Raw genomic sequence first — 12795 nt, 5'->3', positions numbered from 1 at the left:
GTTACTCTGCACTTACCGGGATAAGCGTCCTCTTAATCCCCTTCACCTATTTCACTCGTCTCCCCATTCACCTCACCTCTGATAACCATCAATTTGTTCTTTACACTTGAGTCTGTTTTTACATTTGTCTCTTTTGTGTTTGTTTTGTTTCTTAAAGTCCGCGTGAGTGAGATCAGATGGTAGTTGTCTTTCTCTGACTGAATTGTTTCACTTAGCATTCTGCCTTCTAGATCCATCCATGTTGTTGCAAATGGCAAAATTTTGTGGGGTTTTTTTATGGCTGAGTAGTATTCCATTGTGTATGCATGAACCACATATTCTGTATCGATTCATCCACTGATGAATAATAAAGTGATCTTTCTTGGTATTCTTTACGCTTCTTAATTCTGAGGGTTTATCAGTCCTCAAAACTACTATCGGTTTTGGAAAATTCTAATTTCCTCTCCTTTTGGAATTTCATTGAATGTTTTTTAGTTCTTCTTACTCAAGCTTTCGTATTCTACTTTCCCTTCATATTTTTCTTTCTTTTTCCTGGTGCTGGATTCTGGCTTCTAGATCATTGATTTTTTACTCAGTCATGTATAATCTGCTTTTTAATGGTTTCTTTGAGTTTTTCATTTCAATAATTATATGTATCTATTCTAGAGGTTAGTTTTTTAATGTTTCTGGTCATATAAAAATTCTTCTTGCTTATGGTTTCAATTTCTGATTTATTTATTTAAATGGTTTATTTTCTATATCTGATTAGTGCAATATCTAATGTCCTGGTGAGTCTGGTCCATGTATTTTTTTCTGTGGTCCTTTTGTTTCCTTGTATTTTTCTATTGTAATGTTACATTTGTTTGAAATCTATTTGTGGGAATTTTTTTTTTAATGTTTATTGATTTATTTCGAGAGAGAGAAAGAGAGAGAGCAGGGGACGGGCAGAGAGAGATGGAGAGAGAGAATCCCAAGCAGGCTGCATGCCATCAGCACAGTGAGATCAATGAGATCACGACTTGAGCCAGAATCGCACTTAACTGACTAAGCCACCCAGGCACCCCTACTGCGGGAATATTTTGAGGCCTGGGGTAAAGATGCATTTTTTTTATAGGAAGAAGTTTTTTGTTTGCTTTTACCAGGCACCTAGGAACAATACAAACTTTGATCTATTTAATATAAATATTTTAGTTTACAGTTTTTAGACAGGTAATGTGAATTCATGACCCAAATCCATATTAGGTCTGGCTAATAGCCATGGATTATGAAGGGCAGTGTTGCCATAAAAAATACAGGGTGCCTTGTTAAATTGGAATTTCAAATCGACAATGAATACATTTTTAGTATAAGCATGTTATTTATATAAAATAAATAGATTTTATTTTTTAGAGTAGCTTTGGGTTCACAGCAAAACTGACCATTTAGTTCTAGGTTCTCACATACCCCTCCTCCCCACACCCACACAGCCTCCCTTCCATCAACATCTCCCACCAGAATGGTATGTTTATTACAATCAACGAACCAACATTGACACAGATTTAACACCCAAAGTCCATAGTTTACATTAGGGTTTGTTGGTGGTGTACATTCTATTGATTTGGACAAGTGTAGAAGAGTTTCCCTGCTCTAGAAAACCCTGGCACTCTGTATTTTTATTTCTAAATCTGACAACCTGACTCGGGAAGACTTTTTCTTCTTCCACTAAAAGTCAAGACTGAGACAGATGACTTTCCTTGTCTACTGCTTGGGTGGGGTGTTCATGTTTTTCCCTTATTTAACATTTCTCTAAAGGCATAGCCTTTTATGTGCCTTGTCTTTCTGTAGTGGTCTTTGGTTCTCCTTCCTCCTAATCCCTTGCCCACCCATGTTTCCATTAAGATGAAAGCTTGGACCATCTGGGACCGGAAGGTGCCTCCAGGCTAGCTGAATGTCCGATAGTGTCTCATTTCCTTGGATTGATCCTACAGCTTCATTCCTGATTTCAGAGGAATGTTTTACTCTCTTGAGACCTAGTCCATACATTTTTAAAGATTAAAAAAAAAAATAATTTTGAACTCAGCATCCTTAAGTATTCTGTAGTGGGAGGATTTTCTCTAGTCCGCTATTTTGCTAGCAATGGAAAATTTTAAATCTTTTTGTAGATTCTCTCATTCCTCCCAACCTAATGAAATGGATATGATTATTGTCTCAGTTTCACAAAGAAAATGGAGAGATTGAGGAAGGTTAAATAATTTGCTTAAATTCGCAAAGTAACCACCCAATGCAATCCTAGCTTTCCTAACCTCCAAAACCTGTATGTTCACCTAGTTTGCTCTGCTCCCTTCCATTTCTCATTACCTTTTACCATCCAAAGCAGCAAAAGTGTTAAAGCTTATGTTTATTTATTTACGTAGTTGCATCTTATTTATTTATGCCACTATTAGACTGCTGCCAGTGGTGGGTAGGCTTCATACTGGTGTCAGGACTGGTGGCCTACAGCGTAGGCAGGACCTCGCATCTGTGGCCCTCTCTCTTTAGGGCTTAGCGCAGGCGGAAGTCTCGTCCTGAGCGTTACCGGTTTGGCAACTCGGTTATCATCAGTTTACCTGGAGCGAGTCAGACTCTAGTATACTGACCCATGCTCACGTTTCATGGGCCAGGATTCCAGTTTATCAATTTATAGTGGGAGAAAGTCCTTTTCAGCGACCAGAATACTTGTACCCACTCTCCAGGGATGTTCCGGATAGCAGGACAGTGGGGAAAACACATCTGTGACCAGCGGTGTGCTTGGCAGACTTTGAATTAGGACACGGAAAATTAGATGACCTAAGAAAATTAAATGGCCTCAGGCTTATCCAGGATGTCTGGTAAAATGTTTCTAATAGCCAAGATTTCTACCATAAAACAGATCAATGAGCATGTACTGAGTATTTACCGCATATTGGTTACCATGCCAGGCACTGTGGATGCAAAGATCAGTGATAGTAACCTACCCTTGAGGATCTTACAATCTCATATCCTTCTCCTTCTCCCTTTCTGTTTTTAAAGATTTTATTTTTAAGTAGTCTCTACACCCAGCATGGGGCTCAAACTCACAACTCCGAGATCAAGAGTTCCATGCTGTACCAACTCAGCCAGCCAGGTGCCCCATATCTTCTCTCTCCCTTAAATAATGCTCGATCGACACCGGAGAATTCTCTTTTTTATAGATGCATGCAACGTTCTTCGGTTCATTCCAGACCTGAGGAAGTGGACTTCAGATACCTCGTTAGAGATCTGGGTCTCCAAGGTGTCCTCGGTAGTGTATTTACAAGTTACCTCTTTAGGCAAGTTGCTTCTCTGGGTCCCTCTTCTCCATCTTTGGGTAATTCTTCACCCACAGTTGTCCTCTGTGGGCTGAGTACTCAGGGCACTGTTGTTTCCTAACATTTACTCATATGGCAAGAGCAGGAAGTGAATGCCGTTGGAATCAACCCACCTATGCTTCTGCTAGAGATTTCACAGGGAGTGATTACAAATATCTTGAGTTTCCTTTGTGTTTGTTCACTGGGGTGGCTGACTGTGTGGAAAGGCTGTCTGCTTATTTCTTTTCTGTAGTAACAGAGAGTATGGAGGCTTTGGGTTGCAAAGAAGACATTACCGATTTGGGAACATGGGAAAATCTAGTTCCTGAGCAGAAGAACTTGAAATTAACTTTACACTGAGAGTGAAGTTTGCCCCCAAATGTAACCACACTTTTAAAAAGGAGTGAACCTAAATGCCTTCACGGCTCAGGGCGGCCTTGCCCTAGAGGGTTGCCATAGTTCAGAGTCTGGTTTTCATCCTTATAATTCAATTTAGTTGAGTCAGTAGGTCTGAGACTTAGTCTTTGTTTCCTGAGTCACTAAAACTGGAAATACTGGGGCCTTTGATATAGTCTTGCCTGGAGAGTGTTGTTTGACTCATTTATTTGTTTGATTCGGTTTGGGGCAGATTGGAAAGGTTACCTTAATACAATCGACTTAATGGGGAGAAAGAAGAGATACACATTTTATCTAGATAAATATCAGTTTAACTTTTTAAAGGTATTTAACTATTAGGGACCTGTAGCGAGGCCTCTCGTGTTAGATGACTGATGAAATTACCCTGGGCCTGCAGGACCCGACTGAGACCACTCACCTAACATCCATACAGTGTGTGAAGCCACCAAATTTTACAAAACTTCTCAGAAAATAGAACTTCAAGGGGCACCTGGGTGGCTCAGTTGGTTGAGCGTCTGACTTCGGTTTGGGTCATGATCTCGTGATTCATAGGTTCAAGCCCTACCATTGGCTGCTGTCAACACAGAGCCCCCTTTGGATCCTCTGTGCCCCCCTCTCTCTATGCCTCCCCCGCCCGCACTCTCTCAAAAATAAATAACATTTTTTAAAAACTTGGGGCGCCTGGGTGGCTCAGTCGGTTGAACATCCGACTTCAGCTCAGGTCATGATTGCGCGGTCTGTGAGTTCAAGCCCCGTGTCGGGCTCTGTGCTGACAACCCAGAGCCTGGAGCCTGCTTCCGATTCTGTGTCTCCCTCTCTCTCTGCCCCTCCCCCACTCATGCTCTGTCTCTCTCTCTCTCTTTCTCTCTGTAAAAATAAATATTTTTTATTTTTTAATTTTTATTTTTTTTTAATTTTTTTTTAACATTTATTTTATTTTTGAGACAGAAAGAGACAGAGCATGAATGGGGGAGGGTCAGAGAGAGGGAGACACAGAATCTGAAACAGGCTCCAGGCTCTGGGCTGTCAGCACAGAGCCCGACGCGGGGCTTGAACTCACGGACCGCGAGATCATGACCTGAGCCGAAGTCGGCCGCTTAACCGACTGAGCCACCCAGGCGCCCCTCTCTCTGTAAAAATAAATATTTTTTAAAAAATTAAAAAGAAAACAGAACTTCAAAAATCTGATAAAAATGAAAGTCAAAAACAGTCAAATTGAGAGGCATGTAAGAAGCAGCTTTGTGATTTGACAGGGGCGGAAGGGTGCCTGAGGTTTCCCTTTCATTACTGATGTCCAGATCCTCCCAGTATCAGAGGTATAAACTCATTACCATTCGTGAGTATGCTCATTTGATCTGCATGTAGAAATCTTTCTGGGATCTTCCCCATCCCCAAATGTTCTGCTAACTTACTGGTTTCAACTCAGAAGGGTAAATTGACAATTGTAATGAACCTGACACAGAAGAAGGAACTAAGGAGAAACTGGCCACCCACGGGCCAGATGTTTCCGGCTTCAGTTTCATGGGGCCCGTTATGCTCTGGGTCCCCGTCCCTTCCTGCACCGGGACCCAGTGCAGTGCTGAGGAGCTGTGGGTGCTGTGTGTACCCTCTGGTCTCATCCCCAGTAAAGTGAATCTATGTTTGGGATATTGCTCAGCGTGTCCCTGGAGAAAATCGCCTTGGCCCTGGCTGCATTTCCGTCCCTCCCATGGCAGGTAGGCCCTACAGTTCGACCAGCTGTGAGCCTTAGGAAGGAAGTCAGTGCCAGGAGGAATGTGTTCAAGTGAATGCAGTCACGGAAGCCACCCGTTTGCTTTTCCCATTTATCAAGCATAGCCTTTTCACTAAACAGAAAGGAAGAAGGCGATAGAGAGTTCTCTGGAACAAGTCCTTATTTACGGAAGAGGGGACAGTTTATCTGCACTGAGATTCTGAGGAATCCACAGTTTCTTTCATTGTTGCGGGCAGGCGCGGGCTTTCAACATTTAATTAAGAGTCACGGGCGGTGGCTTCCCCTACCCACAGAAAAATTCCTTAAAGATTCCTTTAAGGAATCCTGAGACCATCAACATTCTGCAGCTGTTCCAAAGACTGTTTAGACTCCTGGAATGATGCTGGGAAATTGTTGCATTTATGGTCTCGGGCAAGAGGGGAACTCAAGAGTGGGAAAATCAAGTAGTATAACAATCTAAATCCAAACCCAGGGGAACCTTCCTTACATAATCTACTAATCTGCTCCTCTTAACATAGTTACTGCCAAGTGGTGGAATTTAATGAGAAAAAAAAATAAAAGGTTAATATCCTTTCTGTTCTGGATCAAATATAATGGCAAGAGGCCAAATTCGCCATGAAATTGGTTGGATTCAGTCATCTCATGCTGGAGGCTTCCTTTAGAATCTGTAGCACTCATTGTTGGTTGTGTGTCCTCCAATCGTATGTAGTTCATATAAGGCAAGGGTTCTCAAACCTGTTGGCCTCAGGACCCCTTTAGGCTCTTAAACATTGAAGAGCCTGGGACGCCGGGCCGGCTCAGTTGGTGAAGCGCGTGACTCTCGATATCAAGGTCATGAGTTCAAGCCCCACGTTGGGAGCCTAGTTAGAAAAGCTGACGAGCCTCGAGAGCTTTTGTTTACAACGGGCTACATTACTGATATTAAAAAATAAGATTGAGAAATTGTAAAAATACTTACTGATTTATGTAAAAGCACAGTAATAACCCCATCACGTAAATAACACTTTCTTATGAAAGTCAGTATTTTCCAAAGCAAACCAAACAAAAGTAAGAAGAGTGGTGCTGTCTGGGAGTTTTGCAAATCTCCTTAATGTCTAGCTTAATAGAAGACAGGAGTCCTCTCTCTGCTTTGGCATTTCATTTGAATCTGTCCCAATATGTTTTCTTAGTCGAAGTGTATAAGGAAATCTGGCCTCACTCAGATATTTCTGTGGAAGAAGAAGTATTTCAACAGCCCTTTCAAATAATGGTGGGTTTGGGGCGCCTGGGTGGCTCGGTCGGTTGAGCGTCCAACTTCGGCTCAGGTCACGATCTCACAGTTCGTCGGTTCGAGCGCCGCATCAGGCTCTGTGCTGACCGCTTGCTCAGAGCCTGGAGCCTGCTTCAGATTCCGTGTCTCCTACTCTCTCTGCCCCTCCCCTGTTCACGCTTTGTCTCACTCTGTTTCTCAAAAATAAATGTAAAAAAAAATAATTAAAAAAAAATAATGGTGGGTTTGAGTTTCTCAACCAGCGTCATTTCTTAAAGGTGAGTCACAGTGTAGTTTCAGATTCGTGCTGTTACGTTAAACTCTATTGTTCTCGTTCGCACTCTCAGTGGGTGCTTTACCCATGCATGGTTTGGTCACGGCATGCATTGATCTCTTGAAAAATATTGGTTGTCTGAATTCTGCAGGTCTTCCAAATGTTGCTATACGTATCAAAAAAGCATTCCTGTTCATATCAACACCAATCTTGTCAGAAAATTCTTGGGATATTGGAAAGCTGTCAAGTCCATGGTGACTGACAGGTTTTCAATAACCTCGTTTCTGCTCGAAACCTGAATTTTACTATTGGCAACAAATACCTTCTGTTGTTTTCCTTTCAGTGACAGGATTTTTGAGAACGTGTCCAACAAACTCGAGTCTGAGCGACCACAGTCCGTCAGTCATTCTTTCAAGTACAAATGGTGCACCGTGGAAACCAAAGGCTTGCAACTCAAACTATTGCTTAAGGACTTCTCGAGACATTTACTGTACTTCCATGTGCAACAGGAGTGCTCCACGAGTACTTTCCATCTTGTTATGCGGACTGTTACAAGGGTTGACATGAAAAGTTTCCTTTTTTAAGACTATTAAAAAGGTTGAGATTTAAAGTTTTACTACATCATCATGGGCATTCTTAAGTGAAACGTACATGTTTGTTTGTTCGTTTTTTGTAACTACAAGCATAGGGCCGTGACAGATTTAATGGGACCCCTAGTATAGTTGAGGGCCTTGACTCAGGCCAAGGACCCTGTACCTCTACCTACCGTTGCTTTAGCAGCATTGGTACAAATGTCAACACGGTAAAAAACAAATGACACCTTCATATTTTATTACAGAAATAATTTGGATCTCTGCGACTCCTCTAGGACCTAGAGACCCCACTTGAATACCACTGATTAAAGGCATCTCCCTTCTTGATCTTTTAGAACCACACAAACTTCCCTCTTCTGTCTAGTCACAAAAGACTTAAATTACATGGCTGATCATTCCCATCAAAGTACCCTGAATTTGACTGTAGAACGTCCTGTGTTTAGCTTAGCCAAGCTCTGGTTTCTTAATCATCACGTTCAGATATTATTCTTTTTATAGAAAGTGGTTGGCTCTCCTGAATGAAGCGTTATGAAAGCATGTGGTCCATTAATGTCATTTTCCTTCTGCCTCATTTGTTTTACATTTTGCATTTATGCCCCGAGGAAGAGTTCAAATTTGTTCTCAAAGTAATGGAATTGCTGTGGTCATCTGTCAGATAAATACTAAGTTCTGCATTCCTTTTTTTTTTTTTTTTTTTTTTTAAGTAAAAAGCCATACATGGGCTCAAACTCAATGGCCCCAAGATCAAGAGTCACACGCTCTACCAACAGCCAGCCAGGTGCCCCAATACTGAGTTCTCTAAACCAAGTTAGAACCTTGGCTGTTCCAGCAGTAAGTAGCAAGCTTTCTTTCACTCTGTTCAAACGTAGAGTTCTCCATTCTCAGAAGAAAAGCCAAATCTCTAATGGCAACCAAAGTCCTGAGGGAAATGGCTTTGAATTAACTGTGCAAGGAACATCTTAAAGCTTAAAGAGGGGGAGAGGCTGGTCCTTCATTGCAGGTCAGAGGATTGGAGCCTCCTGAACCAAAGACTCAGGGTAGGTAAAAGAGCCAACCTGAATTGTTACAGCAACTTGGAGAAATGAGAATACAGAGTGAGCTTTAAAATAAAAGACATAAATAATGAAATTGAAAATAAATCTTGGGGCACCTGGATGGCTCACTCAGTCGAGCGTGTGACTTCGGCTCAGGTCATGATCTCGCATTCGAGAGTTCGAGCGCCACATCGGGCTCTGTCCTGTCAATGCAGAGCCTGCTTCGGATCCTCTGTCCCCCTCTCTCTGCTGCTACACTGCTTATGCCCTCCCCCCAAAATAAATATTTTAAAAAATAAATAAATCTTACAATCTTTCTCCCTCCATTTAGTCATAGCATTTATGGATTGGTTTTCTTCTTTAAAAAAGTGTGATAGAAAACCTAAAATGTAGGAAAGCAGGTTTTAATTGCCCAAGTGAAATGTGGGGCATCCCTTGCTATGAGCGAAATTAGAAGATTATAATTAGCTTCATCTGATCATTTGAAGGAGTTTAAATTGACCCATAAGAACTGGTGACAAGCCGTCTATATGGCACATGAGAACTGGAGCTCCCTCACCCTTTAGACTGGTGTCCCAGCTTGGGGGAGGAAGCCACACGGTTCGCTGCCTTCTTACCCATGTTTGATCATATTACTGTTGGATCCATTCTTCCCCCGGGATCAGGACTGGCTACAAAATTTGGGGGGCTCAGTTCAAAATGAAAATACCACTGCCTATTTGTTAAATTATGACACATTTTAAGAAGGCAAAAGAGAGCGTTAGGCCAAGCACCCACGAAACCCACTTTGGCCGGGATCCAGTGTTGCCCCGAATGCAAGTCACAATGGCGCGAATAGACAAAGTGTAGAGATTTCTTCTGAAGCCTCAGAATCTGAAGGTTCCTTTAGGGACGTTTTAGATGCTCCTCTGCCTGGGGCCAACAGGGAAGAAACCCAAGACTGAGAATTCTCTGAACCTTGAAGACAGTTCTGGGCCAGCCCCTCCTGCTCCCTTGTGCACATCTCACACTTCGATATTCTTTCAGAGCTTAGGGTAAATCACATTTCTTCCATGAAGCCTTCTCTCACCTTATTAAACAACAATCATCTCTTTCTTCTTTCAATGTCAGTGTTATTGTATGTACCCACTTATTGGGCGTTTAGTAGATGCTGCTAATTTTAAATTAATTGCCAAGTATGTACTTGCTAATTGCTAATTAAGTTAATTGAAAACAGGTTCCTTGGGGCGCCTGGGTGGCTCAGTCGGTTAAGCGGCCGACTTCGGCTCAGGTAATGATCTCTCGGTCTGTGAGTTAGAGCCCCACGTCGGGCTCTGTGCTGACAGCTCAGAGCCTGGATCCTGTTTCAGATTCTGTGTCTCCCTCTCTCTGACCCTCCCCTGTTCATGCTCTGTCTCTCTCTGTCTCAAAAAAATAAATAAACGTTAAAAAAAATTAAAAAAAAAAGAAAACAGGTTCCTTTGACTAGTGCTTTGTAAAACTTGTTTTCCCACAACTAGCAAAAAAAAAAAATGATCACAGTTTCTTAATCTGGGGCTCATGGATTATCTTCTTGGGAGCCCAAGAACCCACAGAAATTATAAATGAAATTGTGGATGTCTGTGTATATGTCATTTTTTCAGAAGTATTAACCCCCTGCCCCCACCCTTCAAAAGGGTTAATAACAACTAAGCTAGATTCTCAACAGGTATATTCTAACTGGTTCATTAGAGGATTTTCTTTCTTTCTTTCTTTCTTTCTTTTTTTTTTTTTTTGTGTACACTCTACCCTCAATGTGTGGCTTGAACTCACAACCCTGAGATCAAGAGTCACATGTTCTACTGACTGAGCCAGCCAGGCACCTTGGTTTTTTAGGGGATTTTAAACCAAAGATCTATTATGTGGTCAGGAAAGGTCACACAGTCTCATCCTTCAGACCCTCAACTATAAAAGCAAATCCTTCCTGGATTAGGCCAGTGGGCTTTTATTTTAGTTCTCTCTGTTGTGTGTTTACATTAGAATTCCAATCATCGGGGCATCTGGGTGGCTCAGTTGGTGAAGCGTCTGACTTCAGCTCAGGTCATGATCTCACGGTTTGTGGGTTTGAGCCCTACATTGGGCTCTGTGTGGACAGCTCAGAGCCCGGAGCCTCCTTCGGATTCTGTGTCTCCCTGTCTTTCTGCCCCTTCCCCGCTCATGCTCTGTCTCTCAAAAATAAATTTAAAAATGTTAAAAATTAAAAAAAAAAAAAGAATTCCAATCATTTGGTCACATTTGAAATTCCAAGGAAGTCCATGTTTGGAAGAGAACCTTTGATTTGCCCTCTTGATTCTGTCTTGTCCCAGGCAAACATGTGGTTAGAACTGAGGAAACAGTTCATATGACTGCATTAGTTAGCATAGCAACTCTGTAGTGCTGAGAAACGAGACAAGCATCTGTCTCAGGGGTCAGCAAGCTTTTTCAGTCAAGGGTAAAGAGTAAATATTTTAGGCTTTGCAGGTCAGATGGTCTCCGTTGCAACTTCTCAGCTCTACTACCTTTGCATGAACACAGCCATAGAAGATAGTCACGAAGGTAGCCAAACGATGGGCGTGGCTGGGTCTGAGTACAACTCTATTTACAAAATCAGGCAGTGGCTACTTTCGGCCCATGGGCCAGAGTTTGCCAACCTCCATCTAATCCAGGGCTCACCGGGACCTAGGAAATCCCAGTTAGTGCCAGAAGGCACAACACTGAATAATTAGGCACGCCTTTCAAAACTCTCCGTTTCACCACTAGTGTGTAATTCTAATCTTGGCTTAAAAATGAGCGTACAAATCCAAAGGAACGAGCGCATCCCAGGTGATGGTCCAGACAGGCAGCCCGGTGACATAGGTAAGGAAATAGGGGTGATATTGTCATCACCATTCCAGTTCTCATGCACCCTTTATCAGAGACGAGAAGCAAGGTTATTGTTCACACCATCACAAACAAGGAGAGGGCAGTCTCCTGCTGTAAAATCCGGATTGCTCCCTGAGCAGCCTCTCTGTAATTAGTGCCTCTTTCTTTCTCTGTTCCGTGCAGATGATGAATAAAAGGCTCCCGGTGTATGATGTCAGCCGAGTTCTAAAAACAATCTCTTGATTGTTCCGTGTGAAGTTCTGCATTTGCACCCGGCTGTGGCTGCAGCTGCTAGTCATTTCTCTACCAGCTACTGCTCATTTACCCAACTGGCTCTGCCAGCTTCCCCATCACAGCCTTGCCCGGCGGGAGGAGAGCCTGGTGGGAACAGAAATTGTAGGCGGAAACTCGATAGTGTCATTCCTAAGAGAGCACAAATAGTGGAAGCTGATTCACAGCTTCTTATAAGCTCGCTGATCTGAAAACACCGAAGAGGTTTAAACGGTTCAACTTGCAAATCAGAATTTAAAAACCTGTCAAATGCTTAGACTTATTTAGATTCCTTTCTATTATCAGGTTTCATAAAAGGGCGCTTTTTTACTCTCAGTAGGGAGCGTTGGATCGCAAAGGCAATCAGGGTTTTGCTTTGGTTCTTAGTCCTTTGTCTTTTGCTGCTCTATCAGCGAGAGGGATCGATGAGTGATATACACTTATTTTTTTTGTCTTTAGTAAGTCGCCATGCGTGCTCCCAATCGCGCGTGGATTGGGAGTGCGGGAATTCTGTGGCTGGCTCTGGTCTTGTGTCTTTTCTACCAGACGTGGGTTTCTGGCGACTGTTAATGCTGTCAGCGTCGATGCCACATTTGCCCCAAGAGGGCCCCCTTCCAGCCTCCTGTGGTGCTGTCCTCACCCAGGAGAGGCGGAACCCTGACCCGTCTCTTTTGTGTTGCCATCATGTTGTGTCATGTTGTGTCATAGTACGGTGAGAGCCCTTGTGATCATGGAGCCCAGGCTGCATGCCACTGCCCAGAAGCAAGGAAGACTGAAGACCAGACGACGTGCAGCCACCCACCAGCACCTTTCATTAGATTAGCACCCTCAGTAGCAACTCCCCAGAATTGCCACCAAAACCCAGTCAGCAGAAATTCCCCAAACACAGACGGGGTCGAGATGCCGGGTAGCCAAACGAAATGGCAAGGGCCCACTACTCCAGCTAAGCTGGATGGACGGTGTGAGCTGGGACTCTGGGCCCAGCAGAGAGGAAGGAACTAATCTTTACTGGGTGCTCACCGTGTGTCAGACGAGAACAAGGCACGCGTCTTACTTAAAGCACCACAGACCTTTGAGCAGTGACAT

General features: G+C 43.0%; 1 long non-coding RNA gene across 1 annotated transcript in view; it reads left to right on the top strand.

Annotated features, from left to right (window-relative positions):
- Positions 1-8213, top strand: part of LOC122237970 — a 58841-nt gene extending 50628 nt beyond the window's left edge. The window contains exon 3 of the long non-coding RNA XR_006216823.1: positions 7297-8213. This is a non-coding gene — a long non-coding RNA (uncharacterized LOC122237970). The remainder of the gene's footprint in view (positions 1-7296) is intronic.
- Positions 8214-12795: the final 4582 nt, after the last annotated feature.

The sequence above is a fragment of the Panthera tigris genome, chromosome A1 (assembly GCF_018350195.1).
Source record: "Panthera tigris isolate Pti1 chromosome A1, P.tigris_Pti1_mat1.1, whole genome shotgun sequence".
In the NCBI taxonomy this organism is placed as follows: Eukaryota; Metazoa; Chordata; class Mammalia; order Carnivora; family Felidae; genus Panthera; species Panthera tigris.
Note: the sequence above shows the minus strand (reverse complement) of the source record. Positions and strands in the feature narration are given on the sequence as shown.